Source organism: Solanum pennellii, chromosome 3, assembly GCF_001406875.1.
Source record: "Solanum pennellii chromosome 3, SPENNV200".
NCBI classification, from domain to species: Eukaryota; Viridiplantae; Streptophyta; class Magnoliopsida; order Solanales; family Solanaceae; genus Solanum; species Solanum pennellii.
This window is the reverse complement of record NC_028639.1, coordinates 54074256-54084430: the sequence shown is the minus strand read 5'-3', so window position 1 is coordinate 54084430 and position 10175 is coordinate 54074256.

Genomic DNA, 10175 nt, shown 5'->3' with positions numbered 1-10175 from the left:
AATATTTTTTTCGTATTAAAAATCTAAGAAGATAAAAGCAAACTTTTATAGAGGACTTAATTGAATTCACGTGAAAATGAATCTGGGAAATGAGAATATTAAAATTATATTCACGTGATAAGATTTAGGGAATAGGAATTTCATTGAAATTCACGTGACAGAGATTGTTATATCTCTAGAGTTGTTCAAGCTCACATGACTAGTGTGTCGTGTAAGCACACATGACTTAAAAGTCATTCAGTATGTTATGCATTTAATGTCGCAACCACTATTTAAATTCATCAAGCACTTAACTAAATTCACATAAAAAATCTAGAGAATGAGCATATACAAAATTTATTTCAAGTGAAAAGAGTCTGTCACATCTAGAAAATTGTGCAAGTACACACAACTTCGTACAATCATTAATTAAATTCCTAAAGCACATCAATTATAGGATAAAAAAATTCCTAGATTTTATTCACATGAATTTAGTTAACTACTCTATGAATTTCAATAGTGGTTGCAACATTAAATGAGTAACATACCGAATGACTTTTAAGTCACGTGTGTCGCACGACATACTATGTTTGCTTGCACGGCTATAAAGACGCTTCATCTGAATTTTGTTTATTTTGATTGAAATATGTCATCCTATCGCTCAATCCCTGAAGCTTTCCCCTCTTTTTTACGGAAGTCATCTTTAAATATACTCCAGTTCATGGGTCAATCACTATCGTCAAACCAAGAGTAGTACCTTAATATATCTATGTAGATTTCGAAGCCAAAAGAGTCATATTATAGGATAAAAAAATGTTCAAAAGATTACTCTCAGTAGAAATTTATCGATGTAGGAAAATTAATGGATTGCGAAGCACGTAATATTTTTTTCGTATTAAAAATCTAAGAAGATAATAGCAAACTTTTATAGAGGACTTAATTGGATTCACGTGAAAATGAATCTGGGAAATGAGAATATTAAAATTACATTCACGTGATAAGATTTAGGGAATAGGAATTTCATTGAAATTCACGTGACAGAGATTGTTATATCTCTAGAGTTGTTCAAGCTCACATGACTAGTGTGTCGTGTAAGCACACATGACTTAAAAGTCATTCAATATGTTACGCATTTAATGTCGCAACCACTATTTAAATTCATCAAGCACTTAACTAAATTCACATTAAAAAATCTAGAGAATGAGCATATACAAAATTTATTTCAAGTGAAAAGAGTCTGTCACATCTAGAAAATTGTGCAAGTGCACACAACTTCGTAGTTATTCATTATCTCATGCATATCACAATCATTACTGAAATTCCTAAAGCACATCAATTATTGGATAAAAAAATTCCTAGATTTTTTTCACATGAATTTAGTTAACTACTCTATGAATTTCAATAGTGGTTGCAACATTAAATGAGTAACATACCGAATGACTTTTAAGTCACGTGTGTCGCACGACATACTGCTTGCACGACTATTAAGATGCTTCATCTGAATTTTATTTATTTTGATTGAAATATGTCATCCTACCGCTCAATCCTGAAGCTTTCCCCTCTTTTTTACGGAAGTCATCTTTAAATATACTCCAGTTCATGGGTCAATCACTATAGTCAAACCAAGAGTAGTACCTTAATATATCTATGTAGATTTCGAAGCCAAAAGAGTCATATTATAGGATAAAAAAATGTTCAAAAGATTACTCTTAGTAGAAGTTTATCGATGTGGGAAAATTATTGGAGTGCCAAAAAACATAATTTTTTTCCCCATAAATAATCTAAGAAGATAATAGTAAACATTTATAAATGACTTAACTGAATTCACGTGAGAATGAATTTAGGAGATGAAAAAATTAAAATTAAATTCACGTGACAAGATTTAGGGAATAAAGACTTTATCGAAATTCATGTGACAAGAGATTGTTATATCTCAAGAGTTGTGCAAGCTCATGACTAGTGTTTCGTGCAAGAACACATGACTTAAAAGTCATTCAGTCTGTTATGTTGGGTTTTCGCAAGTGTGAATGGTAAAAGAAAAGAGAGAATATGAAAAGTGAGGGAACTACTTTGGAGGGAAAATGAAAAGTCATTTGCAAAATGCAAATGAAAAGTCATTTCTCCCATATCGGCAAAAGAAATGGAAATTGTTGTCCTTATAGAAGGAAACACTTCCATTACTTCTTAAAAGAGATAAGAAGAAGATGCCCCCTCGCGCCGTCGTCGTAGCTTGCTCGGCTTCGGTTTCGGCTTCGGCTTCGGCTTTGGCTTTGGCAAATGATGTGATTGATAAATTTTTTGGACAAAATTTATTTAATCAGTTTTTGTTAAATCAAATAAATCCTGTTAATATTATCTCTTATAAATTTGCGGGTCCAAAAAGTAGTTGTTTTCCTAACAGACACATTTTTTCGAAAAGTTGTTATTTTTTCCAAAAGACACAACTTTCTGGATAAAATGGGTCTGAACAAATTTCACTGAACAGACATGTTCCTTGCTGAAAATGGCTATAAAAGGAAGTCAATTTTTGATTTTTCAATCACTGAAATTTTTTTTTCTTTCTCTGCATTTATTTTTCTCTCAAACAAAATCAAAGTGTCGATCGACTGAGTCTGTGTGACTTGTTGTTGTTCTTAAGTTCGTTGAAGTTAAAGAAGTTTAAGGTACCGCTATTTCTTTAACAGGTTTAATCCGTTTTATCTTGGGAGAAATTAATACATAACCTTGGGTACAGTGAGGGGATTAAATTTCTTAAGGACACAGTAGTTTCTGTGGACTCGGATTAATTCTTGTATTTTATATTTTTTCTGCTTCATCTTATTTTTGTTTTTGTTTATTAACCTTATAAATACATGTTATTGTAAGAATAACATGTTACGCATTTAATGTCGCAACCACTATTTAAATTCATCAACACTTAACTAAATTCACATAAATATCTAGGGAATGAGCATATAAAAAAAATTAGTTCAAGTGAAAAGAGTCTGTGACATCTAGAAAGTCGTGCAGGCACACACAACTTAGTAGTTATTCATTATTTCACAAATATCACAATCATTATCGAAATTCCTAAAGCACATCAAAAATTGAATTCATGTGAAAAGAGAATAACACATCAAATAAACGTGTAGGCTCAGGTGTCTAGTGTGTTGTACAAACAAACAAGAGATAAAAATTGTTAAGTAGCTAACTCCTTTAATGCACAATCATTATTTAAATTTTTAACTAATTTCACGTAAAAAAGAATCCAAGAAACATGAAAAAATTTTGTTATATTTCGAGAATCGTGCACGCCCACATGACTAATGTGTCGTGCGACACACGTGGCTTAACTAAGCTCATTCCCTAAAAAATATGAGAATTTAGTTATGTGGTTTAGTAATTTTTATAGCGATTGCATATTAAAGATGTGATGTAGTTAATCATTACAAACTCATGTGTGTCTGCAGAACACACTAGACATGTAAGCTTGCACTTTTGGTTTATAAGTTATACTTTTTTTCCGTGATTTCAAATTTTTATGTGTCCATTCCCTAGATTTTCACGTGTATTATAAATTTAATTATTGATTACAATGTTAAAGTGTGAGGTACTAATTGATTGTGAATTTGATTTTTTAGGTACTTGTTCTCTAGATTTTTTTTTCACGCGAATTTAATTAATGTTGTTCATCTTGTATTCCAAACATACTTAGAACAAAACTTTGAACATCTTTGTAAGACAACAAAGTTTAAGAACATTTTACAACTAGAAAATTAAAACTAGTAGCGAAACTAGAATCAGAAACCGATAAAAAATATACGAAATATTTTCCTTAAAGAAGAATTGTTGTTAATATGTGTCTAAAGAATCTTAATGATTCCAACAAACTATGCAGAAACACGAAGTTACTAAGTTTAATGAACCAGTGAAGAACAAGAATAGAAGAACTGAAATTAATTCACAAATCTAAAAATTGTAAAACACGTACCAGAATTTGGAAAAATTTTAATAGAAAAAAGATCAAGTCCACTGAACTCACAGTGTCCCCTTAAGGACGTGATTCCCCTCTATTATCCGAGGTTTGATTTGGAATATGACCTCTCAGGGTAAAATGATCTCAATCTCCAGAGTATAGTTACCAAAAACTCCGGTGTCAGTGAACCACTCAATGGCAGTAAACTACACTTAGAATACTAGATTTAGTAGTTGAAGAAGAAGTCCATGAATTCTATATTAAAATGAGAGGAAATCCCTCAATTTATAGAAAACAAAGGGTAGTGCGAAAAGTTTCTTATTGTGCCTTACCGGAAAGGTCACAAACCTTTGGAAAAGTCACAATCTTTAAGAAAGGTCGTCACCTTTCATAAAAGTCACAACTTTCCATAAGAGTCACAACTTTTCATAAAAGTCACAACTTTTCATAAAAGTCGCAACATTTCATAAAAGTCACGACTCTTCATAAAAGTCGCAACTCTTCATTTTCCATTCACACCTTTTTAAAATCCACAATCCCCCGCATGAATGGGGAATGACTCGAAGACAAAGAAACGGACAAGTATGTGTACTTTACAAGCAAGAATTAATTGCATCTGGATAAGTAGGTTTCCCCTTGGACTTTCCGTAGTGAACATATGTCGCATATACTGGGTCTATTGGTAGATGTGATATCTTTGAACCGTCGAACTTTGGTGTATACCTAGACAACCATATGTCACACAATTAACCCTTTACCGTTTATGGTTCTTACGGTTGTGTTCGTTTTAGCCATGAACACCTCCTGGTTCCATGAGTGTATAGAGAGATGGGCTTTTGACAATCATCTTCTTTGAAGCGGCTTACACTTCACACTCACATAGGTGATTCCTAACCGTGTTATCGCGTAGATACACTATTTGGTCAACTCTGCCAAACTTAGCAAATCATTAAAATCATTAAGCTTTATTAACTCATTAACAATCCTTAATGTTGTATCCTTGTCCCTGAGCATTGTCTTCATCATGAGAATGGATTGAGTTTGTTGACAATGCCGAACCGTCATTCACAACTTTGTTTTTCTCCTTGACATGACTTAAAAGTCATTCAGTATGTTACGCATTTAATGTCGCAACCACTATTTAAATTCATCAACACTTAACTAAATTCACATAAATATCTAGGGAATGAGCATATAAAAAAATTAGTTCACGTGAAAAGAGTCTGTGACATCTAGAAAGTCGTGCGAGCACACACAACTTAGTAGTTATTCATTATCTCACAAATATCACAATCATTATTGAAATTCCTAAAGCACATCAAAAATTGAATTCATGTAAAAAGAGAATAACACATCAAATAAACGTGCAGGCTCACGTGTCTAGTGTGTTGTACAAACAAACAAGAGATAAAAATTGTTAAGTACCTAACGCCTTTAATGCACAATCATTATTTAAATTTTTAAATCACATAACTAATTTCACGTGAAAAAGAATCCAAGAAACATGAAAAAAGTTTGTTATATCTCGAGAATCGTGCACGCCCACATGACTAATGTGTCGTGCGGCACACATGGCTTAACTAAGCTCATTCCCTAAAAAACATGAGAATTTAGTTATGTGGTTTAGTATTTTTTATGGCGATTGCACATTAAAGATGTGATGTAGTTAATCATTACAAACTCATGTGTGTCTGCAGAACACACTTTTGGTTGATAAGTTATACTTTTTTTCCGTGATTTCAAATTTTTATGTGTCCATTCCCTAGATTTTTCACATGTATTATGAATTTAAATATTGATTACAACATTAAAGTGTGAGGTACTAATTGATTGTGAATTTGATTTTTTAGGTACTTGTTCCCTTTTTCACGCGAATTTAATTATGTGCTCTATGAATTTCAATAATGGTTGCAACATTAAAAGAGTAACATAAAAAATGATTATTAAGTCATGTGTGTTGCACGACATACTAGTCATGTGCGCTTGCACGACTATTAAGACGTTTGCGCGACATACTAGTCATGTGCGCTTGCACGACTATTAAGACATTTCATTTGAATTCTATTTATTTTGATTGAAAGGCTCAATCTTAGAAGCTTTCCCCGAAACTTTCCCCTCTTCTCTACAGAACTCATCTTTAGATTATTTCAGTTCATGGGTCAATCACTATCGTCAAACCAAGAGCAATACCTTAATATATTAATGTAGATTTCGAAGCCAAAAGAATCACATTTTAGGATAAATAATGTTCAAAGGATTACTCTTAATTGAAGTTTATCAACGTGGGAAAATTATTGGAGTACCAAAAAACTTAATGTTTTTTTCCGCATAAAATATCTAAGTAGATAAAAGTAAACATTTATAGATAAATTAACTGAATTCACGTCAAAATGAATTTAGGAAATGAAAATATAAATATTAAATTCACCTGAAAAGATTTAGGGAATAGAGACTTCATCCAAATGCACGTGACAAGAGATTGTTATATCTCAAGAGTTGTTAAGCTTACATGACTAGTGTGTCGTGAAGAGACACATGACTTAAAAGTCATTCACTATGTTACGCATTTAATGTCGCAACCACTATTTAAATTCATCAACCACTTAACTAAATTAACATAAAAAATCTTGGAAATGAGCATATAAAAATTAAATTCACGTCTCTCACATCTAGAAAGTCGTGCAGGCACACACAACTTAGCAGTTATTTATCACCTCACGCATATCACAATCATTATTTAAATTCCTAAAACACATCAAAAATTGAATTCACCTGAAAAGAGTGTAACACATCAAATAAACGTGCAGGCTCACTTTTCCAGTGTATTGTACGAACAAACCCGAGATAAGGATTGTTAAGTACCTCATGCCTTTAATGCACAATCATTATTTAAATTTTAAAATCATATAACTAATTTCACGTGAAAAAGAATCTAAGGAACATGAAAAGAATTTGTTATATCTCAAGAATCATACACGCCCACTTGACTAATGTGTCGTGCGGCATCCGCGACTTCAATGAGCTCATTCCCTAAAAAATACGTGAATTTAGTTATGTGGTCTAGTAATTTTTATAGTGATTACACATTAAAGGTGTGAGGTAGTTAATCATTATTAACCTGTGTGTGTCTGTAGAACACACTAGACATGTAAGCCTCCACTTTTGGTTGATAAGTTTTACTTTTTCACGTGATTTCAATTTTTGATGTGTCCATTCCCTAGATTTTTCACGTTTGTTTAGTTTTGTGCTTTATGAATTTAAATATTGGTTACAATGTTAAATGTGTGAGGTACTAAATGACTGTAAAGTTGTCTGTGCCTTCACGACTTTCCTGGTGTAGCTCCCGTGAATTTGATTTTTTAAGTACATGTTCCATAGATATTTTTCACGTGAATTTAGTTAACTTCTCTATGAATTTCAATAATTTTGCAACATTAAATGAGTATCATACAGAATGACTCTTAAGTCATGTGTGTCGTACGACATACTAGTCATGTGCACTTGCACGACTATTAAGAAGCGTCATTTGAATTCTATTTACTTTGATTGAAAGGTGTCGACCTATCACTCAATCTAAGAAGTTTTTTCCGAAGGTTTCCCCTCTTCTCTACAGAAGTCATCATTTAATCTATTTCAGTTCATGGGTTAATCACTATCGTCAAACCAAGAGTAGTACCTTAATATATGTATGTAGATTTTAAAACCAAAATAGTCACATTTTAGGATAAATATGTGTTCAAAAGATTACTCTTAATAGAAATTTATTGATGTGGGAAAATTATTGGAGTTCCAAAAAAGTTAATATTTTTTTTTCGCATAAAAAATCTAAGAAGATAAAAGTAAATATTTATAGAGGACTTAATTAAATTTACGTGAATGTGAATTTAAGAAATGAAAATATTAAAATTAAATTCATGTGACATGATTTAGGGAATAGAGACTTTATCGAAATTTATGTGACGAGAAATTGTTATATTTCAAGAGTTGTGCAAGCTCACATGGCTAGTGTGTCGTGCAGGAAAACATGACTTAAAAGTCATTCAATATGCTACACATTTAATGTCACAACCACAGTTTAAATTCATCAACTGCTTAACTAAATTTACATAAAAAAATCCAGGGAATGAGCATATAAAAAAATTTAGTTAACGTTAAAAGAGTGTCACATCTAGAAAGTCGTGCAAGCACACACAACTTAGCAGTTATTCATTACCTCACGCATATCACAAACGTTATTGAAATTTCTAAAGCACATCAAAAATTGAATTCATGTGAAAAGAGTGTAACCTATCAAATAAACGTGCAGGCTCATATGTCTAGTGTGTTGTAAAGACAAATACATGATTTTTTTCATGTGAATTTAGTTATGTGATTTAATAATTTAAACGGTGATTGCACATTAAAGATGTGAGGTAGTTAACCCTTACTAACTAATGTGTGTTTACATAACACACTAGACATGTAAGCTTGTACTTTTGTTTGATAAGTTATAATCTTTTCACGTAATTTTTATTTTTAATGTGTTCATTCCCTAGATTCTTTCACGTGTGTATGTACAACTATCCGGATTTGGCACTCTTTTCACGTGAATTTAATTTTTTAAGTTATGATTTCCTAAATTTTTTCACATGAATTTAGTTAACTTTTTATGAATTTCAATAATGGTTGCAACATAAAATGAGTAATAACATACTGAATGACTTTAAGTCACGTATGTCGTACGACATACTATTCATCTGAGTTTGCATGACTCTCGAGAGATAACAAATTATTTTCACGTTTCTTAGATTTTTTTCACGTGAAGTTAATTATGTGATTTATAAATTTGAATAGTGATTGTGTATTAAAAACGTGAGATATTCAACAATTCACGTGAAAATATATATGGAATGAACACATAAAAAATCAAATTCACATATAAAAAATGTGTCACATTTAGAACGTCGTGCAAATACACACAGTTTAACACTAATTCATTACCTCATGCATTTAATATAACAATCAATAATTAAGTTCTAAAGCAGATAACTAAATAAGAGCTTTTTAGTTAACCTCTAAAGCACCTTGGGTCGAAGACTGATAGTAAAATAAAGAAGAATGGTACGCTTTTAAATTCAATTTATTATGATAGAAAGAAGTTAGAAGCTTAATATATGTGTGTATAGATTTCGAAGCCAATAGAGTTGCACTTTAAAATAATAAAATATATTTAAAATGATATTGTTTATAGAAGTTGATCAAAACGGAAAAATCATTTGAGTGTAGAGCTTAAAAAAACTTTTTTTCACATAAAATGTTTAAGAAAGTAAAAGTAAACATTTATAGAAAATTTAACTTAATTCACGTGAAAATAAATCTAGAAAATGAGCATATCAAAAATTAAATTTACGTGACAAGAGTTTATTATATCTCGAAAGTTGTACAAGCTCACTTGACTAGAGTGTGTGCAGGCACACATGACTTTTTCACGTAAATTTGATTTTTAAAGTTCTGATTTCCTAGATTTTTTCACGTGAATTTAGTTATCTGTTTCATGAATTTCAATAATGGTTGCAATATAAAATGAACAACATACTGGATGATTCTTAAGTCATGCGTGTCACACGACATACTAGTCATCTGAGTTTGCACGACTCTCGAGAGATAACAAATTCTTTTCACGTTCCTTAGAAATTTTCCACGTGAAGTTAATTATGTGATTTATAAATTTGAATAGTGATTGTGTATCAGCTTTAAATTTTTAAAGCACATAATTAAATTCACATGAAAATATCTAGAAAATGGATACATTAAAAATTGAATTCACGTGAAAAGAGTACAACTCATCAAACAAATGTGCAAACTCATGTGTCTAGTGTGTTTTACAAACACACACGGTTAAGAATTGTTAAATACCTCACGTCTTTAATGCACAGTCACTATTTAAATTCCTAAAGCACACAACTAACTTCCTGTGAAAAAAGAATCTAAGAAACGTGAAAAAAATTAGTTATCTCTCAAGAGTCGAGCAAGCTCACGTAACTAGTATGTCATGCGACACACATGAGTTAAGAGTCATTCAATATGTTACACATTTGATGTTGCAATCACTATTTAAAATCATAAAGAACTTAACTAAATTTACGTGAAAAAAATCTAGCAAATAACCAAATCACTGTTTATATTCATAAAGTACTTAGTTGCGTTTTGGGCCAATGATATGAAAGAAAATAAGGGGTCGTTTGGTACAAAAATTGAAAAT